This window comes from Rhinopithecus bieti, unplaced genomic scaffold, assembly GCF_001698545.2.
Source record: "Rhinopithecus bieti isolate Rb0 unplaced genomic scaffold, ASM169854v2 scaffold_57391, whole genome shotgun sequence".
Classification (NCBI taxonomy): domain Eukaryota; kingdom Metazoa; phylum Chordata; class Mammalia; order Primates; family Cercopithecidae; genus Rhinopithecus; species Rhinopithecus bieti.
Genome location: NW_016824250.1, coordinates 545,011 through 560,102, shown reverse-complemented (window position 1 = coordinate 560,102; position 15,092 = coordinate 545,011).

Genomic DNA, 15,092 nt, shown 5'->3' with positions numbered 1-15,092 from the left:
AACTTCCAGCCCCAGGTGGTGAGGGAAGAATGTGCCACTGCTGCCTCTTCCAGACACTGGAATAAATAACAGTTGTGCTGTGGCATTGTGAGAGATACATGAAGCAGCTAGTTAGTCACTAGTTAGAGTATTTGAGTAAATATGAGTGTTCAAAGGGAAAGTGTTTGAAAGATGTATGGCAAAACAGAGGCTCAAAATTTCTGTTAAGGAACTTATACTCGAAAGGAACAAAATAAGTATTGAGACGTGTTACAACCCAGATGAACATATACAACAATTATGTTAGCAAAAAAGGCCAGATACAACAGATTACATTTTGTATAACTCCATTAATAGAAATAATCAAAAAAGGTAAATTTATAGATACATAATGTGGATTACCTGTTTTCTGGGTTTGGGATGGGAACTGAGAGTGACTGCAAATGGGAAGGCAATTTGTTTTCGGTATAATGGAAATGTTCCAAAATTAGATCGTGGTGATGATTACATAAACCTATAAATTTACTGAAACTCATTGAAACCTTTAAAATGAGTGAACTTCATGGTATGTAAATAATACCTCAATAAATTAGCTTAGTCTTATAATGGTTTTGTCGTTTATTGTGTGTAATAATTGTACAACTTTTAGTGTATGTTACCGTCTAGCAACTGTATTTTGTTTTGTAATAATTGCTTTCAGCAGCATTGAGCTAAAAAGGTGGGAGATGGGAGTGAGTACATGTTTAATGGAAAGTGAATGAATTTCTATTTCTCAAGAAAGTTGAAAATGAAAGTGTAACTTGAATCAATTATTTGTCAATATTGTACCAGCCACATGGAGGCCGTAGTAACGTCACTGAACATGAGAACTGGAATAGACAGATCTGCTGAATATGCATTAGCATCTACTTCAAAAGTTTAGAAATATTTGGAGAATAATATACTTGATGTAAACATTTTAATATATAAATCTTCAGAGAGAGTTTATATATAGCTTTCTCTAAAGCATGAATTTTCAGTTTCACTATTCTAACAATATTATTTAGTTTAATCTCACATTTTCCTGTTCAGAATTAAAAAGTGAAGAAATAGGTGTTAATGCATTAATTCCTTTAGCAGAAAAAGAACTTCACCAACAATTAAATGATGTCATATTCTCACCACTGTCAGCGGGTGCTACAAAAATAAAATCAATTCATTTCAAGATGATTTGATTTTGTTTTTGCCATTCATGGAATCTAAGTAATGCTTTTGGAAGTTCATTCTGTCCAAGGTAAAACATTTAACACCATAACAAATGGTGACATAAATTTAGTTAAAAGTTAAACATAAAAATCATAATAAATGCTGATATAAATTCAATTAAAAGCTAAACATGCGAATTGTTTCTGTTGTACGCATGCTTTTACCTAAATTTAAACAAGCCATAATATTCTACCAATCAAAATAAAATTTGAAAATAGTTTTTATATATGTATACCTTATACATACATTATATATATAGTATATAAACATAAAATAGAGAAAATGGTTTTATATTTGTTAGTAACTATGTGGTAAAAGAAGTATAAAGTATATGGTTTATATCTAGTTAGAATAACTGAACTACAAATTTTGTGACAAAGCTGAAGCTGAATAAATATTTCAGTATGACCACATACACTTCCTTTACTTTCTGTCAGAAATTTTGTTTTATAAATATTTGAGCCTTTGAAGAATGAAGGTGAAATAGATGAAAAGGGAATAAACCTAGGTTGTTGAGAATGGGAAATGAGAGATCTCATTGAGAAGACATTTTGAAAGATTTCTTGGGGACAGGAAGTACACATTGATACATCAAAAACGAGGAAGTTATTTTCTGGAAGACAAAGAGGAAAATACTGGAGCAGAGATAGAATAAGTCTTCCCAAAAAAGATCTTCACATAAATTGTCAGGCATATATACACAGATTAGGACCAGCTGGTAATAAAGGAAGAATGTTAACTGGAAGCACTGTCTATGGAAAAGCTACCTCAGCTATCACATTTTCTGCCTTCTGATACATGCAGAGCACTTGGCAACCCAGAATCTATACCCAGATATTAAACTGAAATCTCTTCTCTAATAGAATTAACTAATATTCCTGAGCAGACCTGAGTTGTTTAATGTGGCACATTGGGACCTCTTTTGTATTCTTGTACCCCATATTCAGGAAATGCCCATCACAGAGAGACATCTACAAAGAAAGTGCTGTTTCCATATATATTGTGAACAAAGGTAAAGAAACATTCATTGACTATTATAATAATTAAACTAGGCTTTCATTCTTAACTATGGCTGGAAAAAAAAAGATTTGCCAAATATTTGAGAAAAAAATCAAGCAAAAAAGAGATCAAGGTAAAGAAAGCAATTGATCTTGGAGAAATCTATTTTATGGATAAAAGAAATTAAAAGCTTTGAAAGTAGTATCTTGAACAAGACAAATTAAAAATATTACACTGAAATCAGAAAATAAGTTTTAAAATTAAAATATAATTTCCCAAATTATACACATACACACACACACACCAATAATACAGACATACAAGGTTCAAAGAAGTTTCCTCAAATACAGAACAAATAAACTAAAAGTCAACTGACATAAAGGAAAGATAAAAGCATAAAGTAGGATGTCTGATATCAGACTAGAGTACTATCAAGAGACCAGAAAAAAAGGGAAGAAGGAAATAATAAAACTAAAATTAGAAGAATTTGTCTCAGCACTAAAGAAAAACTAGAGTTTTCAAATTAAAGGATCTAAGAGGTACATTCATAATAAGAAATACTTAGCAACAAAAAAGGACAGATTGCCAATACAGACACAACATAGATGGATTTCAAATGCATTATGTAAGGCAAAAGAAGATGACGTATTACATGATTCCATTTATGTGTCATTCTGGAACAAGTAAATATATAAGGAGAGAGACAGATCAGTGGTCACTAGGGGCGGAGGGAGAGAGAAGGGCATGAATAAAAGAGGGTATGAAAGAAAAGCCACAACAAATTTCAAGCGATGTCACGGACTCTCCTGAAAACCAGTCTGATTTTGTGGCGATAACAGAGCTTGTCTCATAAGTCAGTAATAACCATAGTCTTCTGTGCTGGAAATTTAGTACCAATCATTAGGGGTCACTCAGTGATCCATTTTTGGCCAAAATGCAGCTATGAGCTTGCCAGATAGAATTAAAAGGCTGCAGGGTTATTTGTCAAGTGTTGTTTGACATGCAGCGACTATGTTTTCTGTATAGAAACCATAACCATTAGGTATATTTAAACCAAATAAACTGAAGCCTGAGCCTGTCTAACACACATTTATTATAAAGCCTGTAAAAGTAAGACAACTTTTTAACATATGCCATTTGTTCCCCACGACTTCTTCAAATTATGTATCTATGAAAGTACAATTATAAAAGGTAAATGCCACAAATAGTTCCTGAGCATCATCTCAGTGAAGAAATGCATGACATAATAGAGTTTTTAGATTTCTGGTTGTCTGGTCTATTGTGATGTTTGTTAGCTAAAAATTTTCTTAATAGTTGGGTGCAAATACTTAGGAAGCCGCTATATTACAAAAGATTGGTACAAAAGGAAGTTGTTTGTCTTTCAAAGAAAATCCAATATTCAGTTTTTTACACATTTTAGCCAGCTCATGAGCAAATTGTAGGTAGGTGTTTGACTCATACCAATGAGTGACTAATAATGTAAAAAGCAACATTAAAAATTGAGAGAATCTAAGTAACATAGTTAAAAGTAGCTGTAAGCCAGTAACAAAGAAAAGGATACCTAGAACAGAATAATGAAGATTAAAGCATGACAATCACAGGTTTAATCTCGTTATTCTGTTCTTTATTCTGTTCTGTGGTGGAAGCTCCCAGCATCTCAGGTAGTCATTTACTTAATGCAAAGTACTTAGGTGGAGTTAGCACTTTTCAAAGACTGCTTAAGTGGAGGAGAGTGTCTGTGTGTGTGTGCTGTGTGTAGGGGGCTTAAGAACTCTCAGCTTGTGGTATCTCATAAGGAAAGTTTTGGGGAACAGTGATTTGAGTAAGGTATATTTTTTCTTTAATTGAGAGGCATGCACCTAAACATGAAACCTTTGGATTTTCAGTGATGTACTGGTTGTTAACAGGACCACATAAGGTCTTATCCATCAGGGTTCAAAACAATCTTTTTCTAGTATTATGTCCAGAAAGTTAAGTCTCTAGGTTTTAGATCAAGCAAAGGTTATTCAGAAGGATATTGAGAAAAGGCTGCTCATAGTTAATGACTGATTAAACACTGTGTTGTGTAAGTCCTTTGAAACATTTAATAATGTCAGTTTATAATAAGGCAGAATCTAGAATTGGAGGGGATATTCAAAACACATCAGATATTCAGCTATCAGTTTATAGGAAAAGCTAGTAAGGACACCTGAAAGAGTTAACCTAATTGCCATTAAAAACTATTATGGAAACTAGGATATATCTATATAATGATAAATTCTGGCAATAGAAAGACTTAAACTGTAGATACACACTATAATATAGATGAATCTTAGCATAATTATGCTGAGTGATGAAATCCAAACAAAAACATGGTACATAATATATAATCTCATTTTTATAAAATTCTGAAAAACACAAACTAATCTATAGTGACAGACAGCAGATCAGTGGTTTCCTGGAGACAGAGGTAGAATATGAAGAGATCAGAAGAAGATATTACCATGGGGGATAAGAAACTTTTGTAAATGATGAACATGTTTATTTTGAGTTTGTGATGGTTTCATGAATACATACATATGTGCAGACATTTCAAATTACATTCTTTAAATATGTGCTATGTATTGTACATTAAGTACAGCATAATAGTTTTTAATAAAAAATTAAGATGACATCATCATTATCATATAATTTATTTAAATGCAGGCATACTTTAGAGTTTGGTTCCAGAACTCCACAGTAAGCCAAGATTGTAAAAAAGCAAGTCACATTTTTTTTGGTTTTGTTTTCAAGTCTGTTTAGTACTTATGCTTGCACTGTATTATAGTTTATTAAGTGTGCAAATAGTATTATGTCTACAAAACAATGTATATGTATTCCTTAATTTTAAAATACTTTGTTGCTAAAAAATCATAACAATCTTCTCAGCCTTCAGATATTGTAATCTTTTTGCTGGTAGAGATTCTTGCCTTGATGTTGATGACTGCTAACTGATTAAGGTGATGGTCACTGAAGACGGGCAGCTGTGGCGATTTCTAAAAATAAGACAACAATGACATTTGCCCCGTCAATGAACTGTTTCTATAATGAACGATTTCTCTGTAGTTCAGTGCTGTTTGATAGCCTTTTACCCACAGCAGAATTTCTTTCAAAATTGGAGTCAATCCTCTGCAACCCTGCCGCTGCTTTATCAATGAAGTTTATGTATGAATTAGGCAAGGTTCCTTAGAGGGACAGCACTAATAGGAGATACAGATATATATATATATATATATGAGTTTATTAACTTGACATGATCATAAGGTTCCACAGTAGGCTGTCTGCACGCTGAGGTGAAAGAAGACCCAGTCCCAGTGTCCACACTGAAGAATTTGGAGTCTGATGTTTGAGGGCAGGAAGCATCCAGCATGGGAGAAAGATGTGGGCTGGGAGGCTAGGCCAGTCCCACCTTTTCATGTTTTTCTGCCTGCTTTATATTCACTGGGAGCTGATTAGATTGTGCCCACCAGATTAAGGGTGGGTCTGCTTTCCCCAGCTCATTGACTCAAATGTTAATCTCCTTTGGCAACACCCTCACAGACACATCCAGGAACAATTTGCATCCTTCAATCCAATCAAGTCGTCACTCACCATTAACTATCACAATGTAATACTCTAAATCCTTAGTTGTCATTTCAACAATGTTCATAGCATTCTCACCAACAGTAGATTCCATCTCAAGAAACTACTTTCTTTACTCATCCATAAGAAGCAACTTCTTATCCATTTAGGTTTTGTCATGAGATGAGAGCAGTTCAGTCACATCTTCAGGCTCAATTTCTAATTCTGGTTCTCTTGCTATTTCTACTCTGTCTGCAGTTACTCCCTCCACTGGAGTATTAAACCCCTCAAAGTTATCTATGATGGTGGGAATCAACTTCTTCCAAACTCCTGTTAATGTTGATAGGTTGACCTCCTCACATAATTTGGAATGTTTTTAATGGCATCTAGAAGGGTCAATCCTTTCCAAAAGCTTTTCTATTTACTTTCTCAGATCCACCAGAGGCATCACTTTCAATGGCAGTAATAGCCTTAAGAAATGTATTTTTTAAATAAGACTTGAAAATTAAAACTCCTTCTTGATTCATGGGCTGCAGAATAGATGTGTTAGCAGTCATGAAAACAACATTTTTTTTTTTTGTATATTTCCATCAGAGCTCTTGAGTGACCAAATATATTGTCAATGAAATGTGATATTTTGAAAGAAATATATATTTTTTGAGTATAGGTCTCAAGCGTGGGCTTAAAATATTCAGTAAACCATGCTGTAAACAGATGTGCTGTCATCCAGGCTTTGTTGTTCCATATAGCACACAGAATTGATATAGCATACTTTTTAAGATCCCTAGGAATTTTCACAATGATAGATGAGCATCAGCTTCAACTTGAAGTCACCAGCTGCTTTAACTCCTAACAAGTCAGCCTGTCCTTTGAAGCTTTGAAGCCAGGCATTGACTTCCTTTAGCTGTGGAAAGTCTCAGATAGCACCTTCTTCCACTAGAGGGCAGTTTCATCTGCACTGAAATTCTGTTTATGCTCGTCATCAATTATCTTATCTATTAATAGATCTTCTGGATAATTTACTACAGCTTGTATGTCAGCACTTGCTGCTTCACCTTACACTTTTATGTTCCAGAGATGGTGTCTTTCCTTAAACCTCAAGAACCAACTTCTGCTAGCTTCAAACTTTTCTTCTGTGGCTTCCTGACTCTCTTAGCTTTCATAGAATTGAAGCGAGTTAGGAACTTGTGCTGGGTTAGGCTGTGGCTTCAGGGAATGTGATGGCTGGTTTAATCTTTGATTCAGGCCATTAAAACTTTCTCCATATAAGTAACAAAGCTATTTTGCATTTTGACCATTTGTGTATTCACTGGACTAGCACTTAATTTCCTTCAAGAACTTTTTCTTTGCAGTTATAACTTGGCTATTTCTTACAAGAGACCTAGCTTTTGTTCTATCTCAGCTTTCAACATACTTTCCCTACTAAACTCAATCATTTCTAACTTTTGATTTAAATCGAGAAACATGCAACTCTTCCTTTCACTTGAATACGTACAGGTATTCAAGTGAATACCTGGTAGGATTATCCTGGTAGGATTACTAATTGGCCTAATTTCAATATTGTTGTGTCTCAAGAAATAAGGATGACCATGGAGAGGGAGAGAGAGATGGACATATGGCTGGCTTGTGGAGCAGTCAGAACACACACATACATTTATCTAGTATGAGTGCTATTGGTGGCACCCCAAAACAATTACAATGGTAACATCAAATATCCCTGATCACAGATCACCATAACAGATACAATACTAATGGAAACATTTGAGATATTTTGAGAATTACCAAAATGTGACATAGAGACAAGCAGTGAGCACATGCTGTTGGAAAAATATTACTGATATACTTGCTTGATGTAGAGTTGCCACAAATCTTTGATTTGTAAAATCCACACTATCTATAAAGACCAATAAAGCAAACTGCCATAAAAGAAGGTTTTTCTGGCTTGCAATTATAAAATGGTTTTAGAAAACATAATTTATGTAGAAAGCTTGAATCATGAAAACTTTAAATTTAATCTTATTTAAAGGAGAATATGATATCTACTAAAACCACTGGGAAGCCATAGAGTTATCTTTAAAACACGATTATGAACTCATTTCAATTAATGCAAAGTTATAAATTTTGATAAAAAATATTACATAAACTTTAAAAAAATACAATTTAGAAATCTTGCATTCATAAACAAAATTTAAATCACGTTTGAAAGCTCCCCTTTTATCTTGAACCAAGGCCTTTTCTTCTTATCTTATAACTATAGTTACAAAAGCCATTATTTAAACTTACTTGTTCACATTTCTTAAAGCAAAAGAATCACAGTTAATTAACTTTTTCTTCATTTTCTTTAGACATTTTTAGCTGTTTATCTGAACTAGATATTCCTAGCGTGTGCACATAATGACAAAATATTGCTTTTTCCTGATCAATTTACCTTTAAAATCTTCTAAGTGAGAGGCAAAAACAGAAAGAGAGAAATGGTAAAAAAAAAAAAAAAAATGGTGAAAATATTTTGTTTTAGGCAAATGTGAAAATCAAAGTTGCCTGGGCTTTTAGGTGTAGTTGAAAGAGGAAAAAGCCAAGGGTCTTTGAGGACTCAGCCTGGCCTTGAGAGTGGGGAAGAAGAAGAGGGAGAAGCTAAAAAGTGGGGCGGAGTAAGAATCGGAAGAAGGCAAGGAGACTAGAGTAGGATTGAGAAGCATCCCCCAGGGAAGCAGTTTCAAGCTTTTCACATTTTTCACTTAGCTTTCGTACTTGTTTCCTATCACATCCATAAATAATTATCACACACTGTGCAGCTTAAAACAACAGACATTTTTCAAAGTTCTGGAGGCTAGAATTCTGAAGAGAAGGTGTCTGCAGAGCCGTGTGCCCCTCTGGGAGGTATAGGGAAATGGTTTTCCTTTTTCCTCTGGCACCCAGTGGTTGCTGACAGTCCTTGGCATTGCTTGGCTTTGTCATCATGTTACTCCAATTTTTGTCTTTGTCTCCATGGGGTCATGTTTTCTCTGTGTTTTTCCTTTCTGTCTCTGTATTTAAATCTCACTCTCCTTCCATTAAGATCCCGTCAGTCATTAGATTGAGGGCCCAGCATACCCTCACCTTAACCTCCCTATTTCCAAAAGAAGAACACATTTACAGGCATCCAGGGGCAAGACTTAAATATGTCTTTTTGGGGGACACAATGCAACCCACCACACCTTTGCTGGAAGTCTTTCGGAGAACCAGTGTTAGGGTCTTTAGAATTACGTTAGAATTGTCTTTAGAAGCTTTATCCTAACAGTTAAAGAAAGCAAACACATTTTTTAATTGTAATTTTTCTTTCTTTCTATACCAAGGCACCTCTTAAATGAACAATCTTGTTCATATGAAAAATTCCCACAATAGGGCATTTTTCCCACAATAGGGAATTCCCACAAAAGGGGCCAAAATAATTCTGATTTGTCTTTGGTTAGATTGTGCCAATTAGAAAGATAAACAAATGCATTAGCATAGTTTTCTATATAAGTAATAAAGGTGGGTTTCCAACCCAGTGAGTTGGGGCAGGCCCCATGAGTGAGAGTAAGATAACCCATGAGAAATATACAATTAATAAAAAATTACTCTTGTATAACTTTCCATGTATAGAATCTAGTTAAAAAAAAAAAAAAAAAAGATAAAGGAACAGCGCTAGAAAGCTCTGACAAAACACTGAGCTAAACAAAGAGGTTTCACACAGTGGAGAGTCCTAACATGGTTTCAAAAAGGTGACCTGAAACAAACTTTTCCATATGGCGCCTGACTAAGGACACTCTCTCAACTCCTTAGCCCCCAGGGTCTGTTAAATATAGGCTTATCAGCCCCTCCCTACATATGCCTCTTAAGAGCCAATGCATAACACATAAACAGAAAGACAAATGCAGACAATCACAAACATCAGAGCTTGTGAAGCCAAGATTCATGAGGACACCCAAGTATGATCAGAACATCATATTCTAAGAAATAAATAGTAAATCTGACATTAAATGGCTCACTGAGACCATCAGAGCCCAAATTCAGTGTGAAATTTGATCATATCAGAGGACCAGGCTATCTCAATCTTGGAGATACGTGTACACTGTTACCTAACCATGGATCCTGATAATACAGCTTTAAAAGTCTCAGCCAAATCTTGGTGGCTTCACTATAAAAATCTTCACTATAAAAGTCTAATCAGCTAAAGACTATCAAAAACCAGCCAACAGTCAAACATGGTAACTTTTAAGTAATAACTGTAGAATGTACCTAAAATAGATAAAGAAAGAAAAAGGGAACCAGGGCATGCTACTCAACTAATGAGAAAAAGGAAATAACTTTTGCAAAGTTGAGTTTCTGCTGAAAGATTTGGGGGAAAACAAACAAACAAAAAACTCTCAAAGAAGGCAGGTCATTTCTGAATTGACACTACCTAAAGCAGGATTAGAAGTGGAGATTGGTTGGGCTCAGTGGCTGACGCCTGTAATCCTAGCCCTTTGGGAGGCCAAGGTGGGCGGATCACCTGAGGTCAGGAGTTGGAGACCAGCCTGACCAACATGGATAATCCCCGTCTCTACTGAAAATATAAAATTAGCCAGGCGTGGTGGCTCATGCCTGTAATCCTAGCTACTCAGGAGGCTGAGGAAGGAGAATTGCTTGAATGAGGGAGGCAGAGGTTGTGGTAAGCTGAGATCATGCCATTGACTTCAGCCTGGGCAGCAAGAGTGAAACTCTATCTCAAAAAAAAAAAAAAAAAAAAAGGTGGAAATTAACTAAGAAGTGATTGCTGTAATGAGGTGAGAGCAGTTTAACCATTGCATATCCATAGGCATAAATTAAAATAGCCAAGAGAGTATGGGTATTATCGGTAAGAATGTACTGGTAAGAACGTAGCATCTGGGCATAGTACCTCACACCTGTAATCCCAATGCTTTGGGAGGCCAAGGTGTGAAGGTGACTTGAACCTAGGAGTTCAAAACCAGCCTAGGCGACATAGCAAAACCCTGTCTCTACAAAAACTATAAAAAATTAGCCAGGTGGTATATTGCACACCTATGATCTAACTACTCAGGAGGCTGGGGCAGGCAGATCACTTAAGCCCAGGCTCAAGCCCACAAAGCTACAGTGCACTATGATGGCATCAGTGTACTCCAAACTATGTGACAGAGAAAGACCCTGTCTCTAAAAAAAATTAATTAATTAATTAATAAACAAAGAAAATAGCAATCACTAGTCACTCAATGAGTTGTTGCTAAGGCATTTTACAACTGGTGCATTAACTAGGTAGAAACATTGTTTCTTCTTAATTTTGCAGTTGATTTTATCTTTGTCTCTCCATCCTTATTAAGGGAAGGGTTGCCATTTCTTTTTTCAGTTTGAGCCAAGTTTTTTCCCTTCAAGCCTGGACTGAGTTTTGCTCTTTCAAGTCATAATATTGTTACAGGACCAACAGACTTATATGCCCACTGTGCAGTAACAGGCCAATTACACTGACACAACAGGGCTTGCAGCAGAGAAAGAGTTCAATGATCATAGACTTCCCAGCAAAGAGGTGGGGGGAGACCTTCAAATCCATTTCCCCGAGGTCTGGGCAGGGTCTTTAAGGGTATCATGGAGGGCAAGAAAATGAAATGACTAAAAATTAGGGTCATTGATTGGTCAGGGTAGGGGAGACAAAATCATCAGGACATGGAAACTACTTTCTTTAGTGAGTCTTCTCTGTGGGGTCCTTCAGAAAGCTGACATCAGTAGTTTCACTGGTATGCAGGACCTGAAAGAATTTGTCAAATGGAAAATGTAATGCTTCCTACTGTTCACATTGCTATCTATAGAATAGTTAAGGAAAACTGTAATCTTGTAACAGGGTCTATGTAATTCTGAGGCAATAGACACTGAATAGCTATGAGGAAGCAGGTCAGAGAGTAAGCTGAACTAATGATGAATGCTGAATATGCTGCAAACTTGGTTTATTTTTGTTTCTCTCCCTCCCTTCTTTCCTGATTAATTTTGTAAAGCTTAGAGGAATGGTTTAAATATTTAAAAAACCTTCTTATTGGTATGTTTTTAATTTGTAGAATCAATAGAATCATTATCTAAAAAAAGAGTTTTAATAATGTTTGCGAAAGAGAATGAACGTGTTATAAATCTTATGATAATATATGTTATTGTACAGCTGATGGAAATGAGGAGGAAGCAGACAAGGAAGGAAGCACAGAGACATTAATTTCTTCATTAAGAGACACCAGAAATAAAGTTTTAGTTCTATTCTTCAAAGTTATAATGTTAATAAGAACTGATGAAAAGATAATATAAATAGGAAACAGAATTTAATAATGTATTTTACTTAATGTAATCCACCATCTTTCACATCTGGAAGAAGAAATATTAAAAGTTTGATTAATTCATTAATTAACAAGAGCAGACATATTATGGAGATAACAACCAGAATATTGACAGAAGAAATACTTAACAAATACTTACAAGTGCTTGCCTTTGGAGCTTGAAACTATTGGTTAGTCTATAGAGCAGGAGCCTTCCGCCTTTCTATAGTTAACAGTTTGTTGTGGTGGTGATGGTGGTGGCTTTCTATGTTTTAAACCCAGTGTATGCAGAATTTTGATAATTTAAAAAAAATTCTTTATACGTGTATAAATAAACAGAGTTCCTAAAAAAACAGATTTGATTTTGTTTGTAAAAGGATATGTGTAACTTTTAAAATTAAGCTCTCCCTATAAAATATGTGTGTAAATATTGCCAAGAAGTCACAAAGTAAAAAATTTGATGGGTAATTTTTCAAAATCAATATTAAACATACCCTAATTGAAGTGATTTGCTGCCATCACAGGGATAGACGAAACAATCAACAGATTATGATAGGAAACCAGGGGGAATGAATACCTCATAGTTCTGTGTGTGCCCAACTTGTGTTTCAAAGCACTGCAAGATTAAGTGTATTGTTTACTAAATGGTGTTGTGATAACTTTCTAGCTTTTATTAAATAAACGAGATTGGATCATTCTCTTACCTATTATAATAAATGAGTTCAAATGAATCAATATTCTAAATTTAAAGGAATGAAAACATAAAAGTACTACAGAAATACAATCAATCTCTTTCTCACATACTCTTAATCGCAGAGAGAGTAAGGTTTTTTTAAACCTCAGATAAAACCCAAGACAATTATTTTGTTTATAAAAGTGTTTAACAACTTTTATAATTAAAAACTCACTATGAACAAAATAAAAACGAAATGAAAAGAGCCCAGCAAGAATTGTAACATTTAGGACAGTAATGATTTGTGTAAATTGCTCATCTATCATAAAATTGAGGAAGCTAGTATAAGAAACAGAAAAAAACTCATAAAAATATTCAAAGCACATGGAAGACATACAGAAAATATTTTGTAAAGATAATTTACTTTTACTATGGAAATCCAAAAAGTATTTCACTTAGAAATTTAGCAAAGACAAAATGTTACCATATAAAGTTGAACCTTATGAAATAGCTGATATCCAATTGTTCTTAATCCATAAATCTGCAATTGTATAGGGTTCGACCCAAATGTCATTAGTTTTGGAAAGACATGAAAACAAATACCCCAAATTGGAATAAGCAGTTTGAAAAAAAAAATTAAAAATGTTGGCAATAGCTATCAAAATTAAAATGTATGCAATCCATCACTTAGCAATAAAAGTTCCAGGGATAGATCTACTCATTTAGGTCCCCATTGATGCTAATTACAGCACTCCCTTTTATAACTCAATTAAATCAATGTGGGGGAACAATATAATTAGTTTTCTAATAGAGATATAATCTTAAAGGTAAATTTATGTAGAGATATAAAATCTGCAAAACCGTTAATAAAAATGATGACACAGAAACATTTGTATCATATATACACACATATACCTATTTGCCTAAAGAAGTTTGGACATTGGCTGAAACTATGCAATACAGGCAACTGATGAATTGGATCTCTGGGGCAGAGAACTGATAGTTTATTTTATAAGAAAGTTTTACTTAGCAGGTTAAATTATTCTGTACTATTACTTTTTTAAATGTTTATCATTTTCATATTTTTAAAGCAAGCAATTTTAGATAATGGTGTGATTATTAGAATGAAATTACTTGCCATGGCTGAAACATCTATGTTATCTCTTAAATTTGAGTCTTTGACAATGCTGCACCCTCCAGTTCTAGTGTTCTTACTTCCTGGCAATCCTAGTCCCTAATTCACCTTTCAGGCCTTAACTTCCATGTTACTTACTCTAGGAAGACTTCTAGCACTACTAAGACTTGTTTAGGTGCCTGAATAGCAAAGCACTGAAAACTTATTAACTTCATGGTATCATCATTTTTTTTTGTAATTGTCTTTCTTTGTGCTTTCCCTCAACATTACCAAAAGCTCACTGAAGAAGTCACCGCTGCCATATTCAGAATCATAACTCTAGCAGTTAAAGTAGATTTTAGGATATCACTTACCTTCAATACAATATGTAGTAGTGTTATAGGAATTCTGAACAAAATGTAGATAAGATATATAAGATATAATTAAAAAGAGGAAAAAAGAGCTGGGTGCAGTAGTTCACACCTGTAATCCACCAGTTGGGGAGGCCAAGGCAGTCGGATCATGAGGTCAGGAGTTTGAGACCAGCCTGAACAACATGGTGAAACTCCGTCTCTACTGAAAATACAAAAATTAGCTGAGTGTGGTGGCACGTGCCTGTAATCTCAGCTACTCAGGAGACTGAGGCAGGGGACTCTCTTGAAACTAGGAGACAGAGGTTTCAATGAGCTGAGATCGCGCCACTGCACTCCAGCCTGGGTGACAGAGCTAGACTCTGTCTCAGAAAAAAAAAAAAAAAAGAGGAAAAAAGGAAGAAAAGACAGAAGAAACCCAAAATGTAATTTGTCAGATCATAATTTTGGCTAAGCCTTGATGTTGTCCTTGTTTGCTAACGCAGAACTAAAGCAGGTCTCAGATTTATCATTATTATCAACATCAGTGTGAGAGGAGAGTCTTCAAAGATATGCCTGAAAAGATGGGCCATAAAATGAGGCAAAATAACGTATCAATGGCCTATGAAAATCTTTTTTTTTAAGATTGGTACAGTATTCCTATATGGAAAATAAAGAGCTTTGGTAAACATCTAGGTTACTGTTAGAAGCAATGAGACTCTACTAGAAAGAAATACACTCTGTAAAAGAGTGTGAAGTAGCCTTTAGTGTGTAACTTTAATGTCTTCAACTATAATTTATGTCACTTCAGTAAAGCCATTACTCCATAATCAAAAATTCTTCCT